The following is a 16,583-nucleotide window of genomic DNA, read 5'->3' on the forward strand; positions in this document are numbered from 1 at the left end:
TTTGAAGGGATCGCTTGGTGGGAGTGGCCAGGCTATTGTGCTACAGTCTTGCTACTTGCTAGTCTGGGGGACTCCCAGGTGTGTGACCTTGACTTAAAAGCCCACGTGGATTTTACACATGGGTAACACATCCTTTCTAGAAAGGGGAATCCAAGCAGCGTGTCTCCATGCTTGCCCCCATCCTCCCTTTATCCCTGAACCAATCCATTCTCCTCGTACTTTCAGCAGTCAGCTCGTCCAGGCTTCTGTGGAGCCTCTTCTGAAGGGAAACCTTACGGGGTGGAGGGTGGGGAAAATGGCAGCCTTTGTCATCGCAGTGGCCCTTGGGGCCACAACTGATACAAGGAATTTTTTCCTTCTGTTCTCACTTCTAAGTTCCCCTCATTCCCCACTATCCTCCCAAAAGGTCTCGGTGGTTGGCTTGCAGTGTCACTGAAGCTCCACACCCGAAGTGTCCTGGAGAGTTCCTGCTGATCACATCCTTCCCAATTTGGGTTCATAGCCTCGTCCATTTGTGACCACAGTCAGACAGGGAAGTTCCAAGGGGGCACCTTGTTCCACATACATTCCATCCTGGTGCCCTTGCCACATCTCTGCAGAATGTGACCTTCTCGAGGACCAGGACCTTCCAGTCCTTCACAGCTCAGAATAAAGCAGATGGGGAGCACACCTTCTCTCAAGGTGTCTCTGGGAATGATGGTAAGGAGGGTTTCTCCTGCTTTCACTCCTTGCTCTTGGGCATCTTTGTTCTTCCTACTGGGGACATGGCACCATATAGGAGTCAGATCCTGCATCCATGCTGCATTCTGGAGGAAAGCACCACAGCCTTATGGAGTATTTCTGATCTGGCGCTTCCCAAAGCTATACCTTTGACAGGTCATTTCTATGTTCTCTCAGTGAGACTGTTTCTGAATTCTACAGTATGTGATACAATTAGGGGATGCCATGGTCATGAGCCTGTTTCTACCCCTGCTTCACTGCGAGGAAGGTCCTGTAGTTGGATGTTCAAGAGAGCAGGATTCCAAGCTTGTGGGTCTAGTTCTTGTAAAAGCACTGTGTGCCTGCCTCGGGTAGTGGTTCTGGTTGAGGCTCTGGGGGCTGAAAAAGCAAACCCTTTCACTGAAAGGAGCTTCTGTTCTTGTGAGAATAACTGCTGGCCCTTTCCAGAAAGAAGGAGCTTAGTATTAGGCGATAATCTAGTCATTACTAGAGAGATGATTTCTCTTTGAAGGTGCCATACTGGGGGCTCACTGTAGGTCTCTACTACTGGCAGTTGGATAATCCGAGGTGGGCAGTAGTTCTAGAAGGCCTGGTAAGTGCAAGTGCGTGGGGTTGGGCTCCTTGTAACTCCTGCATCAGCCTCCATGGTAGGTGTGGCTGTGCCAATAAAGTCAGGGCTTACCGCAGCTGCTGACAGAATTAGGCCAATGTCAATCAGTTGAGTCATTTTGTCTACTTGGTGGTTTAGTGGCTGTTGCTTCCTGGTGGGCATAAATGTGTGATACAGAGATCTTCATGCTTCATGCCCACTTCCATGCATCTGTCCACGTGGCTCTACCCCAGACTTTTCTCTCTAACCTTTTTCTTTCAAGTACCTGAGCAGCCAGTCAGGCTATTTGCTATGCTCATGAAGCCATCTATATTCTAAAGTTAGGACCTTTTGCTTTTAGCACAGTCAGTGACCATGCACACCATTTAAGGGTCCACTGATTGGGAAAGTTTTCCTTCTTCATGGTCTTTGAGATCCACTCTTGACCGATGGTCTGTGGTGCAGTCACCACGTATTTTTGACTTGCACCCACATATTGAGCCAACCCATCCATAAACCAAGCTTGAGATTTTTCTTCCTCTTTTAGTTGGCTGTACAGAACTTCCCCCCCTTCCTCCCAGCACACACAGAACCACCCTGTTGAGTGATGGGAGTCAGATACTGAGGTGACCATGGTGACATTGGGATCTAGGCTACATGCTTCTGCAGCTTGCTTGTGCCTTGTGGTTCTGCCTTTGCTCCATCCCAGATGGATCTTATAATGGATTATTACTGGACCTACTTGCCTTTTTGACTTTGAGGGTCAAACAGGACAAAGGACAACATATGAAGGATATTTCTAGAGGCACGGTCACTTGGTATCTTACTGTCAAACATTTTTTCTCTGTTAGGGCTCAGTAGCATGCCAGGAGCTGGTTTTTCCAAAAATGTGTAATTCTCTGCTCTAGATGGTATGACCTCTCTCTGGAACCTGAGATCTGCGCGGTGATATTTCCCCTGGCATTCGCTGTAAACTGTGTACCGCATTTTTTCCTACCACTGACCCATACAATACGGTGAGGTCTGCCAGTGTCTGTGGCCCCCACGACAGGACTGACGTGCCCAACCAGGATCTGCCACAGAGCTCTGTCCTTGTCTAAGACTTGCATGGAGTTGGAAGCTTCTCATGTCATATGAAGGACCAGAACATTGAGCTTGGGTAAGTATTGCCTTCAGAACCTGAAGGGGCATAGCAGCTGTTAGTGCTTCCTCCTTCGTGGTAAGGGTTAAAAGATACAGCAGCTTGTTGTTTACTTTAGAGGGGATGTTCTAGCAAACCTCTGACCACCAGACTTCTAAACCAAAGTGGCAAATTTCTCAGTGTTCAGAGTTTCTCACTCTGAAATCCATGTGTCTCACCAGGCCTTGCCATATGTATTAGCGGCCTTGAACTCACCCCACCCAATCAGCATGATACCCCTGAGATGACGGGTTGGTGTGGTGGTCTGTGGGAGTGACTTCATGGAATCATTGGGAGAAAAGAGTAGAATGTAGCATAACATTAAGGAATAATTCTGCATTCGCACTGCAGAATGGAGTCCTCAAGGAAGCTCCTGTTTTGTTGATAATCAGGACTGATCACTCCAGAACCTATAGAATTATGACCGTCACTGGGAATCCACAACTTTCGAAAATCCACATCCACACAAGTACAAAGTGCTGTCACTATTGCCAGAGCCTCTCCAGGCCCATGTATCTGCTCAGATGGGGCCCAGCAGCATGGGCGTCCAAGAACCTGCTCCTCCGTGTCCACAGGGAGAGACTGGCCACCGGCACCTCTCTCATTCTGCTGAAAGATCTGCCCCTGGGCAGGACAGAAGGATGAAACTGGCAGGCAGCCCATGCTGGCTTCACATCCAGGCTCCAGACCTCACACGTGTGTATCTGACCGGCTGAATATAATTCATGTTGAGAAATCCTTTCAAAGTCTAGGAAATGCAGTAGCTTTCTATCCTGTCCCTCACAAAGGCAGAGTAGAAGGAGTAGGAAGAGGATGTTGGGCACACGTCTGCCATTTCCATCTCCAGAAGTACCTGTTTCAGCACCTTCATGTGTTAGTTCTCTATAATTGTTGAGTCTGCTTGCTTAAAGCACATATTCATAATTTAAGGATAAGTTTCCCATAGTCAAGTGGCATACGATTAATGTTCTACACGTGGACTAACAGGTCATTTTGTCCGTGGATCTCGCTGGGAAATCTCTCTGCTTGTCTGATTATAACCCTGTGGGACTCGCTCCTGAAGTCCATGCTGCCCCAGACACTGACCTCCATCCGCATGTGGCTGAGCACCTGAAATAGGGCCAGTCCAGATTGCGCTGTGTTGCGAGTATAAAATACACAGTAGATTCCAAAGACTTAGCACAAAAAATGTAGAATACCTCATTAATAATGTCTGTGCTGACTATATGGTGACATGGTAATATTTTAGGGAGATTGGATTAAATAAAAGATATCATTATTAAGTCTTTATTTTTACACTTTTTAATTTGGCTATTAGAAAAATTAAAATTACGTATGTGGCTCACATATTTCTTTTGGACAGCAGTGGCTCAGATGAAGAACATCTACAGTTCTCAGAGTGAGCTGGGCAGGGCCCTGCAGGGGTGTTCTGCTGGGAGGGGGCAGACAGCAGACTCGTTTCCTGAACTTGGTCTTCTGAGTGTGTGTGTGTGTGTCCCCCACCCTGAGGGAGGGCCTTCTTACCACACTTAAGTTCTGTCTCTCTGGTCTTAATTTTCCACCCAACAGTGTGGATGAGGTAATTTTTAAAAACCTCATTAAAAATGTTACGAGATGCTACTAAGAAATAGAACTGTGTCTGCCTCGGATATGAGCTCTTTCTCCCCCATTCCCACTGTGCTCCGAGTTATTCCCTGGAATGTCTTGTTCTCTCTGGACAACCTTGAACACAGAGCTCAGTGCAGCTTCTAGCCCAGGAAACAATGCCCAGAAGCACAGGGAGCAGCCCAGATGACAATCTTGCAGATCTCTTAGGGAAGCCGGAGGGAGGGCTTTGAATTGCACACTCACAGTAAAGGAACACCCCCTCCCCCGTTCCCCCACCCACTACGCTCCCTGTTAGGCCTTTTTCATCTTTTCTTGAGTCCCTTCTCTGCCAGTCAGTAGGGGTTCTCTCTCCCTCCCGCCCTGGCACCCACTCCTCCCCATCTTCCTGCCTCCTGCCCTTTCTCCCTCCCCAGGACTCTCCCTGGTTAGAGTTTCTCATCCTTTTATTAGGCGGAACAATTTAATTGCTGTATTGTGTTACTCGAGCATTTCCTTAGGGCCTCATACTCCAAAGAAAGTAATTTCTTTTGAATAAATACAACGTCTCCCTAAGAGGAATTTTGGGGAATATGATTTTCTTCATTTCATTACACAGAATAAATTGGATAAGTTTAAAAAGTAAAGGTTTTCAATGTTAAGAAATTTGGTAAATATAATAAGGAGCTTTACCAAGTCCCAAGTCTCCTTAGTGTACGATAGCCTTTCTGTAGCCACATCTGGGCCGGCAAAGCCTCCTGCGGCTTGTGCCCGGCTTTGTAAATCTTCGTTCGGGTCAGACCAGACCGGTTGTTACATTATCAGGAGTTGTCTGTCAGTTCGGGGACAAAGGCTGGCTCCTCTTTCTAACTTAAACTCTCCCTGGGGTCATTAATACTTTTTCTCTGAGAACCGGCTTCTTGATTAAGGTCAAAAATAGGTCACTTGTGGGGCTGTGTTCTGTCAGCCCCCTGAACTCTGGTCTGTGACCTAGTCCTTGTTGGCTCATTGTCAGCCCTCCTCGGTTTTGCTAGTTCTCAGAAATGCTAGCGTGTCTCACCTCCTAAGATAAAAATTTCATAATCATAATCAAAATTTCATATAATCAAGGTCTTTATAAATTGGTCGAGCTAGAGCCTACTAGAATGATAATAATGAAAATAGTTTCCATTTATTAGCAAGAGGCAGCAGCAGGTCTTTGATATGCTGTTGGCATGTTCTGATTCTCATAACCACACAAGGGGCGGGTGTCGTTATGCCATATTTTCCCAGGCAACCGAAGCTGTGAGAAATGAAGGCGTTTTCCACAAACCGTGCAACACTGGACTCCCAGTGGTGTGACTCCATGTCAGTGCTCCACATGCTTCTTCACTGCACCATACTCTCTGATGGGTGGCCTAGAAGCATAGGGAAGCATAGTGAACTAAGGGGCTTGGAGATTGGCAATCCTGTACCCTCACTTAACAGATTTGTACACTGATTGCAGATGTCCCAGTTAGAGCCATTTGGATTCCAAGCAGAATTGTTTGATACACATTCAGAGACACCCCGGAGGTAAAGTTAGGAAGTTGGCTTACTAAAGCCTTGAAACACCTTGTCCTATTGATCTTCTAAATGAAAGTGAGACAATGGCTTTCTAGGATAACAGGCCCACTCAGGAAGGGGCAACACATGAGCTGACTTACTACCAGCTCCTTATTTACCCGATCAGTGTATTACTATCAACTTTGAGTAGCGGAAGAAAGTCTTGAATGGGCCTCCAAGTAAGAAAAATTGAAAAGAATGTTGGGAGCACGGTGGCTGTCTTGCTTACGGGCTTGGAACTGGGTCTTGGATGCACGAGGATTAGTCAGCGGGAGGACGGAGCTTGCATCACTGGAAGGGAGGAGGTGCTGTCAGGAGAAAAACAAAGTTGCTGAGCTCAAAAGACAAACTGCTTACTTTGAAGTGTTTTCTAGGACTCTCACAGAACAAGCTTCTCTCCCCATGGAAACCTTCCAGATGTTTTTGCCTGGTTATTGCAGATAGGTCCATGGTATGGCACTGCCAATTAAGTTAGAGTGTACTCTGCATTTCGTAGACTTGATGGTTTTCCTGAGGGCGGTGTGATGTCTGTCTCTACTGAGTCTGAAATAGATCTGCGGAACTGAGCAATCCATGCTTAATTATACATTGTTCTTTCCTATGGCCGGACCATGCTTTTCTTCTTAGAAAATATACGATAGTGGGAAATAGTGAGTTCTGAAATAATCAAAACCAAGAGTTCCATCATTTGTTCATTTACCACAAATATTCATCAGAGACTTCTATGCTGATAACTAGCAAATGTTGTAAGCAAGACTTGGAATGTCACAGTTGTGCTGGAATGTGTATTCTAAAGAGAGGAGCTAGTTAAGAAACAAGGAATACATGAGTAAAAGGAGTGTTGTAAGGACAAAATACAATGACAGGGTCTGTGGCAAGAAGCTGCCTTACACTGAGTGGGCCGTCAGGAAAGGCCATTCTTTGGAAGTGACACATGAGACAGAAACTTCACCTGAGTGACCAGATAGAACCAAGTAGGCCATAGTAGAGTGCAGGGATTTGGCATGTTATTTTCCCTGAAAAAGATCAGATAGTAAGTGTTTTAGTCTTCACAACCTGTGTAGTCTGTCTTAACTCTTCAACTCTGCCATTACAGTGTAAGTGTAGCAGTAGGTAAGAGTATGGGTGTGGGGTGTGCCAATAAAACTTTATTAAACAGGCAGAGGTAGAGGAGTTGAATTTGGCCCACAGGCCATGATTTGCCATTCTCTGATCTAGGGGAAGGAGCATAGGGGGCATAGCAAGTTGACAGACCCAAAGCTGGGTTCATGCTTTGTCTTCTTGGAACAGAAGGAAGAGGTGTGGCTGGAGGGGGGTGAACTGGGGTAAGAGCCAGTCGTTGGAGATACAGGGAATGGTCAGGTTGGTCTTTGCATACCTGGAGAAGACGTTGGCCCTTAATCCTAACTCCAGAGGGAAGCCTCCAAAATAACTGAATCGGGATGGTGATGGGTCTGACCTACATTGTTTCAAGGTTCCAGTTGCTGAGTGGTGACCATTAGATGGTATGGGACTTGAGGAGACGTCTTAGGAAGCTGTTTGAGGAATCCAAGCAAAATATGGTCGTGAAGACAGGGAACACTGTGTAGAGGTAACAGTTTGAATCACTCTCCACAGTCCCTTCACTGTATATGACTTTGAGCTTCATTTCCTTCGACAGCTAAGTACAGATACAATTTCTATTTGTTAGGACAAAATAAGATTATAAGTCAAATGTCCAACACATGGTTAGCTTTCAATTATACTGGTTATTTCCCCATCCTTGTCTATAGATCACATATTCCCTCCTTTCTCCTCTCCTTCTTTTTTTCCTCCTTTCGTATTTCCTTCTTTCTATAGATATTTAATGGTGAACGAGTTTGCACAAAACAGGGTACTTGGTACTTAATCACACTGGGAGGCCTAGAGGTAGCTTGCCTTTAAACATGTGCTGGCTTGTGTAGTTTTATGCCCCCAAAAACAAAACTTAAGATTTTTCCTTTTTGTGTTTCTCTTTATTATTATTATTATTATTTTTTAGTAAGACAAGCTGCCATTTTAAAGTTCCATATATTTATGTAAACAATAATGGAGAAGAAGTCACCTTGGGGAAGGTGTCATTTGTTTGGGGAAGAATTACTTAAAGAGTCACAGTGATTCTGAAAATATATTAGAAGTTATATCCTGGGTAAGAGAAAATATGTATACATTTTCTATGGCCTGACAAAAATGCCTTAACCCGTAACCCTTGCAAGTACGCAGCATGAGAAGATTGCTGGGAAGGGAGGATTATTAACATATTCACAGTAATTAAAGTAATAAGTCAGGATTCAAGATCCCATCTTCCAACCCATCATCATGGCTGGGGCAGGGCAAATGAATCATGAGTCAGACTTTGTTCCAACTCTTACTGTCCTATTCCTCTTTTGCATTTGTACTTTGAACAAAATTTAAAATTAAAGTCCAAATTCATTCTGCATTTTCCCACTGAGTGATTTACCTTCCTTGGGCAGATTATTTCCAGCTAACTTTCAATTATCCATCTTTATGATGCAGGATAGCATTCGAAAATACACTCATTTCAAATCAGCCATGGACTGGCTAGCTTCGTGTTGTTGGACAGGTCCCTTAACATTTTTCAGACTCTCCTACCTCATTTATAAAATGAGGTACTAGATCATTTCCATGTCTCTTCTAGCTCAGTGATTCCATGAAAGGGCTAAACCGCAGATCTGCACTATAACTTTGGGAGGTCCGAGAGGCTGAGGGAGGAGGCAGTAAGAGCAAATGCTAATCCGGTATAAGAGAGACCCAGGAGCAGTTGTTTCTAGAGAAAACCCTCTATAGCTCTGTTTTGAAACTATGCCCTACCCATGTTACGTATTTTAAATTACTTGGTTGGAAAAATTTTCATAAACTGTCAACAAATTTTTAGTCCTTGATCATAACTATCTGCCACGTACCCAAGTCCTGTTATGCACAGTTCCTGAGAATCCAGTCCCAGGAGAAAAGAGCAGACATGCCTTCAGATAGCAGCTTGCAGCAACAGGCATATCAATCTGAATACTTGATTATAAGAAAGATAGACATTCTTTCTCCTTATTGGAATACCTGTATGTATCCAAAGCCCGGGGAATGTTAAGGCACAAAATGACTAAAAGTAATTAGAATGATTTTTTTTTTAAAGGGAAAGGAAATAGTTATTAGAAGAGAGATTTGAGGTTAATGCACTGAAGGAGAAGGATTAACTCGAGGTTCACATTCGTTACCCCGGCCCATTTGTGTGCGCTGTGGGGATTTCACATGCAGAGAGGACCTGCACGTCAGGGCATCCATGAACACCACATTTTTGCATTTTACGGAAACTGGTATTCATATTAAATCTGTTTCATGTGAGGATGAGCCAAAATGGATTATTTTAAAAAATAGAAGCGACATTTTCTTAGGTTTTTTTTTTTTTTTTGTACTGAAGAAAATGAGGTGGCAGTCCAAATGCTAAAAACTAATGACTGAAGAAAAGAGTGAACATCTATATGATAGTTTATGATGAAGCTTTAAAGTATTATCTTTATGAAGAGTCTGCAACAATATGGAGAAAATCTTTTACTATATTAAGTGAAAAAAGCAAAGTGTGACTCTCTGTATAAAATCATCTCAGTAATGTAAAAAAACAAAGCCTGGAAGAAATGTGCTTTACTAGAATGTCCAGTTGGGCTTCTAAAATCACCCCTATGTTATGTATTTTGTTTTTTCCAGAATGGGCATACATTACTTTAGAATTGAGAAACGAAATACTCTGGAAACCTTGTGTTGTGATCTGTGGGATTCTTGAATATATACGGAACCTATTGTATTGTTTTAAAAGGAACAGCTGTGTGTTGATGCAAAGAATCACAAAAGCTTTAGTAGCAATGTGCTGAAAGTAGGGATGATCTTTCCTGAAAAGGTAACACTGGGAATGATTATTACAAGATATCCTATTACTGGTATCTGTGCAGAGTTTGTCTTCTGGCTTTCCCAGGCCACAGGCCCCAGAAGGTTCTTTCAGTCTTCTTGAGGAGGAGGGAGGTAGGTTGTGAGGCAACGGAGAATCAGCAGCAGTGCAAATACACAAAACAATACCAACAGGAAACGAAAAACTGTCTACGTTAAAACCGAAATTAGTGTAATGCCTGCCGTGGAGGAAGGCTCTTTGCTCCTTCTCGATGAGACCTCTTCTAGTTGACGTGGACCCCTTCTGCCACCTGGTCTGCGCTCAGCCACTAGAATGCTGCTCGTGAATTTCAAGTCTCAGTCCTCAGCCTTCTGTTTCTCTCTGGGTGACCTCTCCCTCAGGGAAAGCCTTTATTCCCACAGCTTGACTCCTCACCTTCTATGGGTGGCTCCCCACTCTCTATTCTCAGAGGTTCTCACCTACATTTCCAAACTTCTGCTGATTATTTCCACTTAAAGTCTTCACAAGCACCTCAGATCCATCGTGTTTACAACTGAACTCACCCATATCACATATTTTTATGAATCACCTCATGCTGTTTCTACTGAGAATGAGAAGAGTGATTTTGCATTCTGTCCTCTTCTTCAAGCTCCATATTGAATCTGGGACCAGAGCCCGATTTATTCTTTGTGATACTCATGTCATATGTAACACGTTTCCCTCCATTCATGCTCTCATCATTTGCGTTCAGGTTCCAGTCACCTCATTATTGACGACATGATGAAAACACGGAAAGAATAGTCTGCATGTGGTGTCAGGGTCTCCGTTTCCGGCTTAGTTGTGTTGCCACTGGGATTCAGACATGTCAGGGTCAGGCCTACAAGAATCCTTCACATAAAATACTTTGTGATAGAACTTTTGTGATTCATACGGGAGAGAGAAAGGAGGGTGGAGGAGGCTGGAGAGGCGCGTTTTCTGTTTCCTAGCGTGATGCCTGGAAGAGGGGCTGTGAGACAGCTGGTTTCGGGGGCAATGTTACGCATAAGCAAGTCTGTCTCTGTTGTCAGGTAATAGGGAGCGATGCAGTTTGGGAAAGTTTCTCCACTCTTGAGGCCACAAGGACACAGTGGAAGTCAGTATAGGGCCTGTTGCCAAAATCCCTAGACATATTTGAACCAAATGACACAAGGAAGCAACACACAGAAGTTGAATACACAGATGTATGCACTTGTGTGTATAGGGGGTTAGATCTTAAGCGTGTCAGGTTCCTGAACGGGAATAGTCAATAGTACACAAATATGTAGAACTGGTTTTTGACAAAGATGTCAAAGCTATTCAGTGCAGAAAGGATAATCTTTTCAAAAGAGGAAATTGTAATAATTAGCTATCCATATGTAAAACAAAATGAATCGACCTAAACCTCCTATCTTACATAAAACTCAAATGTATTCTAGATCTGTCTGTGTAAAACCTAAGACTATGAAACTTTCAGGAGAAAATCTTCATGAACTGGAGTTAGGCAGCAGTTTTTCAGATATGATACAAAAACATTAAAGACAGAACTGAAGGGGAAGCAAGCTCCCCGCTCAGTTGTTAAACGTCTGCCTTCGGCTCAGATCATTATCCCAGGATCCTGGGATCGAGTCCTGCATTGGGCTCCCTGCTTGGCAGGAAGCCTGCTTCTCCCTCTCCTACTCCCCCTGCTTATGTTTCCTCTCCCACTGTCTGTCTCTCTGTCAAATAAATAAATAAAATCTTTAAAAAAAAGACAAAATCAATAAATTGAACTTCAGAATTTAAAAATCTTTGTGAACTAAGACAAGCAAAAGACTAGAATGAGATATTTGAAGATAACTTATTTAACAATCGATCTTATATCCAGAGTATATAAAGAACTCTGAACATTTAAGAGCAGGAAAACAATCCAGTTAAAAAATGACACAATATTTGATCAGACCTATCACCAAAAAGATATAAGGATGATAAACACATGAAATGCTGTTCAACCTTGATAACCATTAGATAAATATAAAGTCAAAACACTAGTGTAACTGTATACCTATTGGAATGGTTAAACTAAAAACTGACAATATCAGCAGCTTACAAGGACACAAAGCCACAGGGATTTTCATATTGGGAAAGTACATCGTCATAGGCATTCTGGAAAAGTTTGACGGTTCCCTTTCTTTTCTCTTCTTTTTTTTTTTTTTTAAGATTTTATTTATTTATTTGACAGAGATTACAAATAGAGAGTCAGGCAGAGAGGGGTGGGGAAGCAAGCTCCCCACTGAGCAGAGATCCCAGCGTGGGACTCGATCCCAGGACACTGGGATCGTGACCTGAGCCGAAGGCAGAGGGTTTAACCCACAGAGCCACCCAGGCGCCCCCAGTTTGATGGTTTCTTATAAAGTTAAACACACACTTATCCTATGACCTAGCACCCCATTCCTTGTTAATGAGCCAAATAAGCAGTCACTAGAAAAGCTAAATGAAGAGACCCACTCAAAATGCCATGAAAAGGGGTGCCTGGGTGGCTCTGTCAGTTGGGCGTCCCACTCGATTTTGGCTCAGGTCATGAGATGGAGCCCCATGTTGGGGTCTGCGCTCCACACTGAGTCTCCTTGAGATACTCTCCTTCTCCCTTTGCCCTTCCCCCTATGCTTGCTCACTTTCTTGTGCTCTTCCTAAAAATCTTAAAAACCAAAACAACAATAACAACAACAACAAAAACAAAAAAACAAACTATGGAAAAACCAAAATGTAATCTTAAGGTATGTTCAGATAACCCATAGAAAGTCATGAAAAGGAAAACAAAATAAAGTGTCTTTGCACCCTGACATGTCAGTAATTATATCAAGTGGTCTAAATAGGTCCCCTTAAAACAGATTGGTGTGGTGGATTTAATAACATGACACAACTATATACTTTCCACAAGAAACTAACTTTAATGTGATATAGGCTAGTAGAAAAAAAAACAAGCATAGTGTAGACATCAGAAGAAAGTAGGACTGGCTATATTAATAACGGGTAAAGTAGACTTCAGAGAAAAAAGTACCAGGGATTATAGTTTGGGGGAGGAAGCCCACAGAGAAGACTTCTGTTGATGTTAATTCCGATGGCCTGGATAAGGTGGTTTTACAGGTTTCTGAAATAAGTTACTTTTTATATCCCACCTTCCCACTGTACCCTTTGGAAGGATGTCACTATGTGCATTGCAAGTTACTCTTAATACAGTTATGCTCCACCTCCTTGAGAGTAGAGTACAGACATTATTTGGAGTTCTTCCCAAAAGACTTGTCTACTCTCCACCATGTATTTCTAGCACATCAGTATTGACTCAGATATATTTTATCTTTTGGTATGTAATCTGGTACTACTCATTTGCTCACATTGCTCTAGCATTGGTGATTGTGTCCCATTGGCAGCCCCAAACTGCTGAGTTGTTGGATCACATTTGTGTTTTCAGGCTCTAGAGGATGCTTCAGGCTCATCTTGCCCTAGTTCTTGCCCTAGTTCAGGATAGCTCTTTGTCCAATATTCCAAGCTTCTTTTATTGGAGAGCGGTATTAGAAACCAAGATCTGTGTCTTTGTAATCCATTAGCACAGAGATCATTTCTAGTCTTCTCCTCTTGCTTGTCTGTAACGTCCCACACAAACCATGGAAAACCTGGTTTCCACCATCTGCTATCCATTTTCATATGGTTCAGTTCCAGTATACCTTTATAGCACTGGAAGGATTGTTAACCTGGACCCCTGTAGGTAACAACTTTAAAAAATTAGAAGATGGTGCTTTTGTGGAGTTCCTTTTGCTTTTAGTTTTCATAGACTTTGCTCATTTTCAGAGTTCTCGAGGTCAGCCCCTACCCCATTCAGTGGGCTTGTTTTGTGTGTTTGTAATACAGTTACATTCTTCTGCTTCAGCTTGAATTCTATTCTGGGATCTCAATCTCCTAAAATGATTCTTCTTTCATTTGCATACATTAAGGTTCACTCTACTGCAGAATTCTACGAGTTTTGCCAAATGCATAGTGTCGTATCCACCACCATAGTGTCATGCAGAAGAGTTTCAGTGCCCAAAAAAAATTGCCTGTGCTTCCTCTCTGCAACCTTCCCTCCTTCTCAGACCTCTGACAACCACTGATTTGTGCACAGTCTCTATAGGTTTGCCTTTTACATATACATATAAATCTGTCTAGAGGTCAGAAATTCAGCAGGATTCACTAATCTACTCTCAGTGCTTAGCACCAGACCTAATCCTCTTAACTGAGGGCCAGTCTTGCTTCTGGAGCTCTAAATACTTTTCTGATTTGTTTTTATTTTGGAGAAAGTGGATGCCCAAGTTGTCTAAAGTCTTAGCTGGTTTCTCATGAAAAAGATGTTACAGCTTGAACTTCTGCCAGAGACACACTTCCTCTGGGGTGCCCATTGATTGGCTAGGGTGAGGCCCCAGTGGCCCTTACAACAGGATGTAAATCGTTCCCTGGAAAAAGCTCTAGTGACAAGGTCTCATTTTCTTTGGGAATTCTGAGGCTCTAGGGAATTCTTTAGCACATCCCTAGCTGTACTGTGAATTGCCCTTGGGTGATGTTACACTATGGGTAAACAGAAAATGTCTGTTGGCTGGTACAAACTCAAGCTCTGTTTTCACCCCCTTTTCAAATTTAGCCTTATTTGTACAGCAGAGAGCCTCTTCCCTGCCTCCTTCCTAGGGTTGTTCTAAGAACCCAGTGAGAATAATGATTGGGAAAAGTGATGGTAAGACAGCTCCTATGGAATGGTGTTTGCCATAGTGAACAGTGTCCAATAATCCCAGGGAGCTAGAAGGGTGGCAAACACAGCCAAATGTTCTGTGAGTGCTGGGACCATCAGAGAAAGTTGTGTGGCTGGTTCCTCCATGGGTCAGAAGGGCTGTTGAAACTTTGAACTCCATGATGTCTCATTGTGAAGCTGTTCCTTTTAGACAAGGTTTCCGAAAAACCTTGGTGGCCCTCGTGCCAGAAGTCCATGGTCATCAGGTGATCTGAGTGATGCTGAGCCAGAGCTGCACAGCCCTTGGCCCCTAGAGACAGCCACACCCACACACAACAAAAGCCTAGTGCCCAGGGAACACACATTTATTTCACTGAACTGCTGCATGCAGGGCTCTTGCCTCTGCCTGAGGAGATAGAACTTTATGTAGATCAGAAAAGAATATCCCAAGGCCTTGATGTTTGTCATTAAATATGAAGCACACTTTGTTCATTTCCCTGTCACATTGCATGGTGAGTTCCGCAGAAGCCCATCTGCCCTGCAAGACTGGGAGCTCCCTCCTTCGGGGCAGGTGCAGGGCCTCTGTTGATATGTCCCATGTTTAGCACAATATGTGGCATAGAAAAATGACTCCATGAGTGGTGGTTGAATGACTGGCAAGCCCTTCACCTGCATGGGGTTGCTTTTAATCATTCTCTTCCTTCCTTTGCCAGTTAATGACTTCTCCTAATTACTCAGAGCCACTGTAGATTCTAGAGGACCATATGCAGAGTTTGATTTTTGTCATTGCTTCTCTTGATCGTAAGAGAGGTATGGTAGTTCTGTTGTGGTCTGGAGAGCAGATACATGTGCTGTATGGGTTTCTGTCTGGTCTTTGAAAGGCTTTTCTGAGTGATGAATCAGCCCTTGAGTTCTAGTGGAAGGTGTGTCCTGGGGCCACGGTGACCTGTGTCTGAGATCCAGCCCACTCATGGACTCAACAGCAGGTCCTTGTTTTCCATCCCTGGGTACTCACTGGAGCCTCAAACTCCAAATCCGTACGAGACTCCTTGATCAGCTCTGCTCCGTGCTCTGATGGCAGGATTCAGCTTCATCACACATACATAGTTATTTCTGTGTATTACCTCCAAATACTCTACTCACATCCCGTTTCCCCTAATTTTCTTGGCTTCGAGTCTAGAGATCCTTAAAACTCCGAAGACGTCTCGGCGGAGCTGTGTAAGGACATGAAAGATGGCAGCGACCCGCGCAGATGCCTCCTAGACTGAAGCCTCGTTTTCCTGCATCTTGGTGATTTCCATTGTTTTTGAGGGTTAAAGCTAATTTCTTAGAGTTTGGTGAATAAAGCCCTCAGAATCTGACCCTAGCCTCCACCTCTGGTCCTATCTCCCTCCACGTTCCCCCGTTGTCCCTTGGTGTCAGGATGCTATTTTTTCACCTCCTGAACATTCCTCTTCCATACTTGTGAATACGCTCTTCCTTCTCTCTGGGGTGCCTTTCCTCCAACACACGGCTCACCAGGCACTCTCCTACAGAGGTTCTAAAGTCAGTTCACATGGCAGGTCCCCGTCCCTAAGACTTTCCCAACATCTCCAACACGTGTTCTCCTTCCCCTCCTCCCTCCTCCACTCCTCTTGCCATCTTTTGCATCATACAACCTATTCCCCCCCAAACTGGAACTATACTTTTAAATGTTTATCTCTGCCACCGGAGTTTGAGCTTCTTGAAGTCAGGCAAGTGGGTTTTTTTTCATCAGTCTTCTCCAGAATGCAGGACATGGCCCCTTCTTTGCTACTACCCATTACATGGTGTCTGAATTAACAACAGCAGAACCAACCCAGGAGGATCTTTGAATGTGCCCTTAAGACTGACAAGATCTGGAATTGTGAGACTCTCTAATTAAACTGTCTATATAGTCCATCACCATCCTTAATAAGCAGTTTTGCAAGAAACCAAGATAAATTGAAGCAACCAAGGGAAGAAATATATTTTCTTTTGCTATCCCATTCATAGGCCCCTCTCCCTATCCACATGGTCACTTTTACTTGACATATGATGTATGAACAGCTTCTAACAGGGCCCAGTTGGAGAAATCCTCTTGTTCTTAAGTGAGAAGGAATTGTAGGGAATAAGCATACCATGGGTTCTGCTTTTCCTCTCTGTTGCCTTCATAAGAAACCAAAAGGTCAATGAAAAGTCCTGGGTCCACACTATTTCCCGAACTTTCTTCAGGCAATTCCTGTCCTACTTTGCCTATTTACCC

This window comes from Mustela erminea, chromosome 17 (assembly GCF_009829155.1).
Source record: "Mustela erminea isolate mMusErm1 chromosome 17, mMusErm1.Pri, whole genome shotgun sequence".
NCBI lineage: Eukaryota > Metazoa > Chordata > Mammalia > Carnivora > Mustelidae > Mustela > Mustela erminea.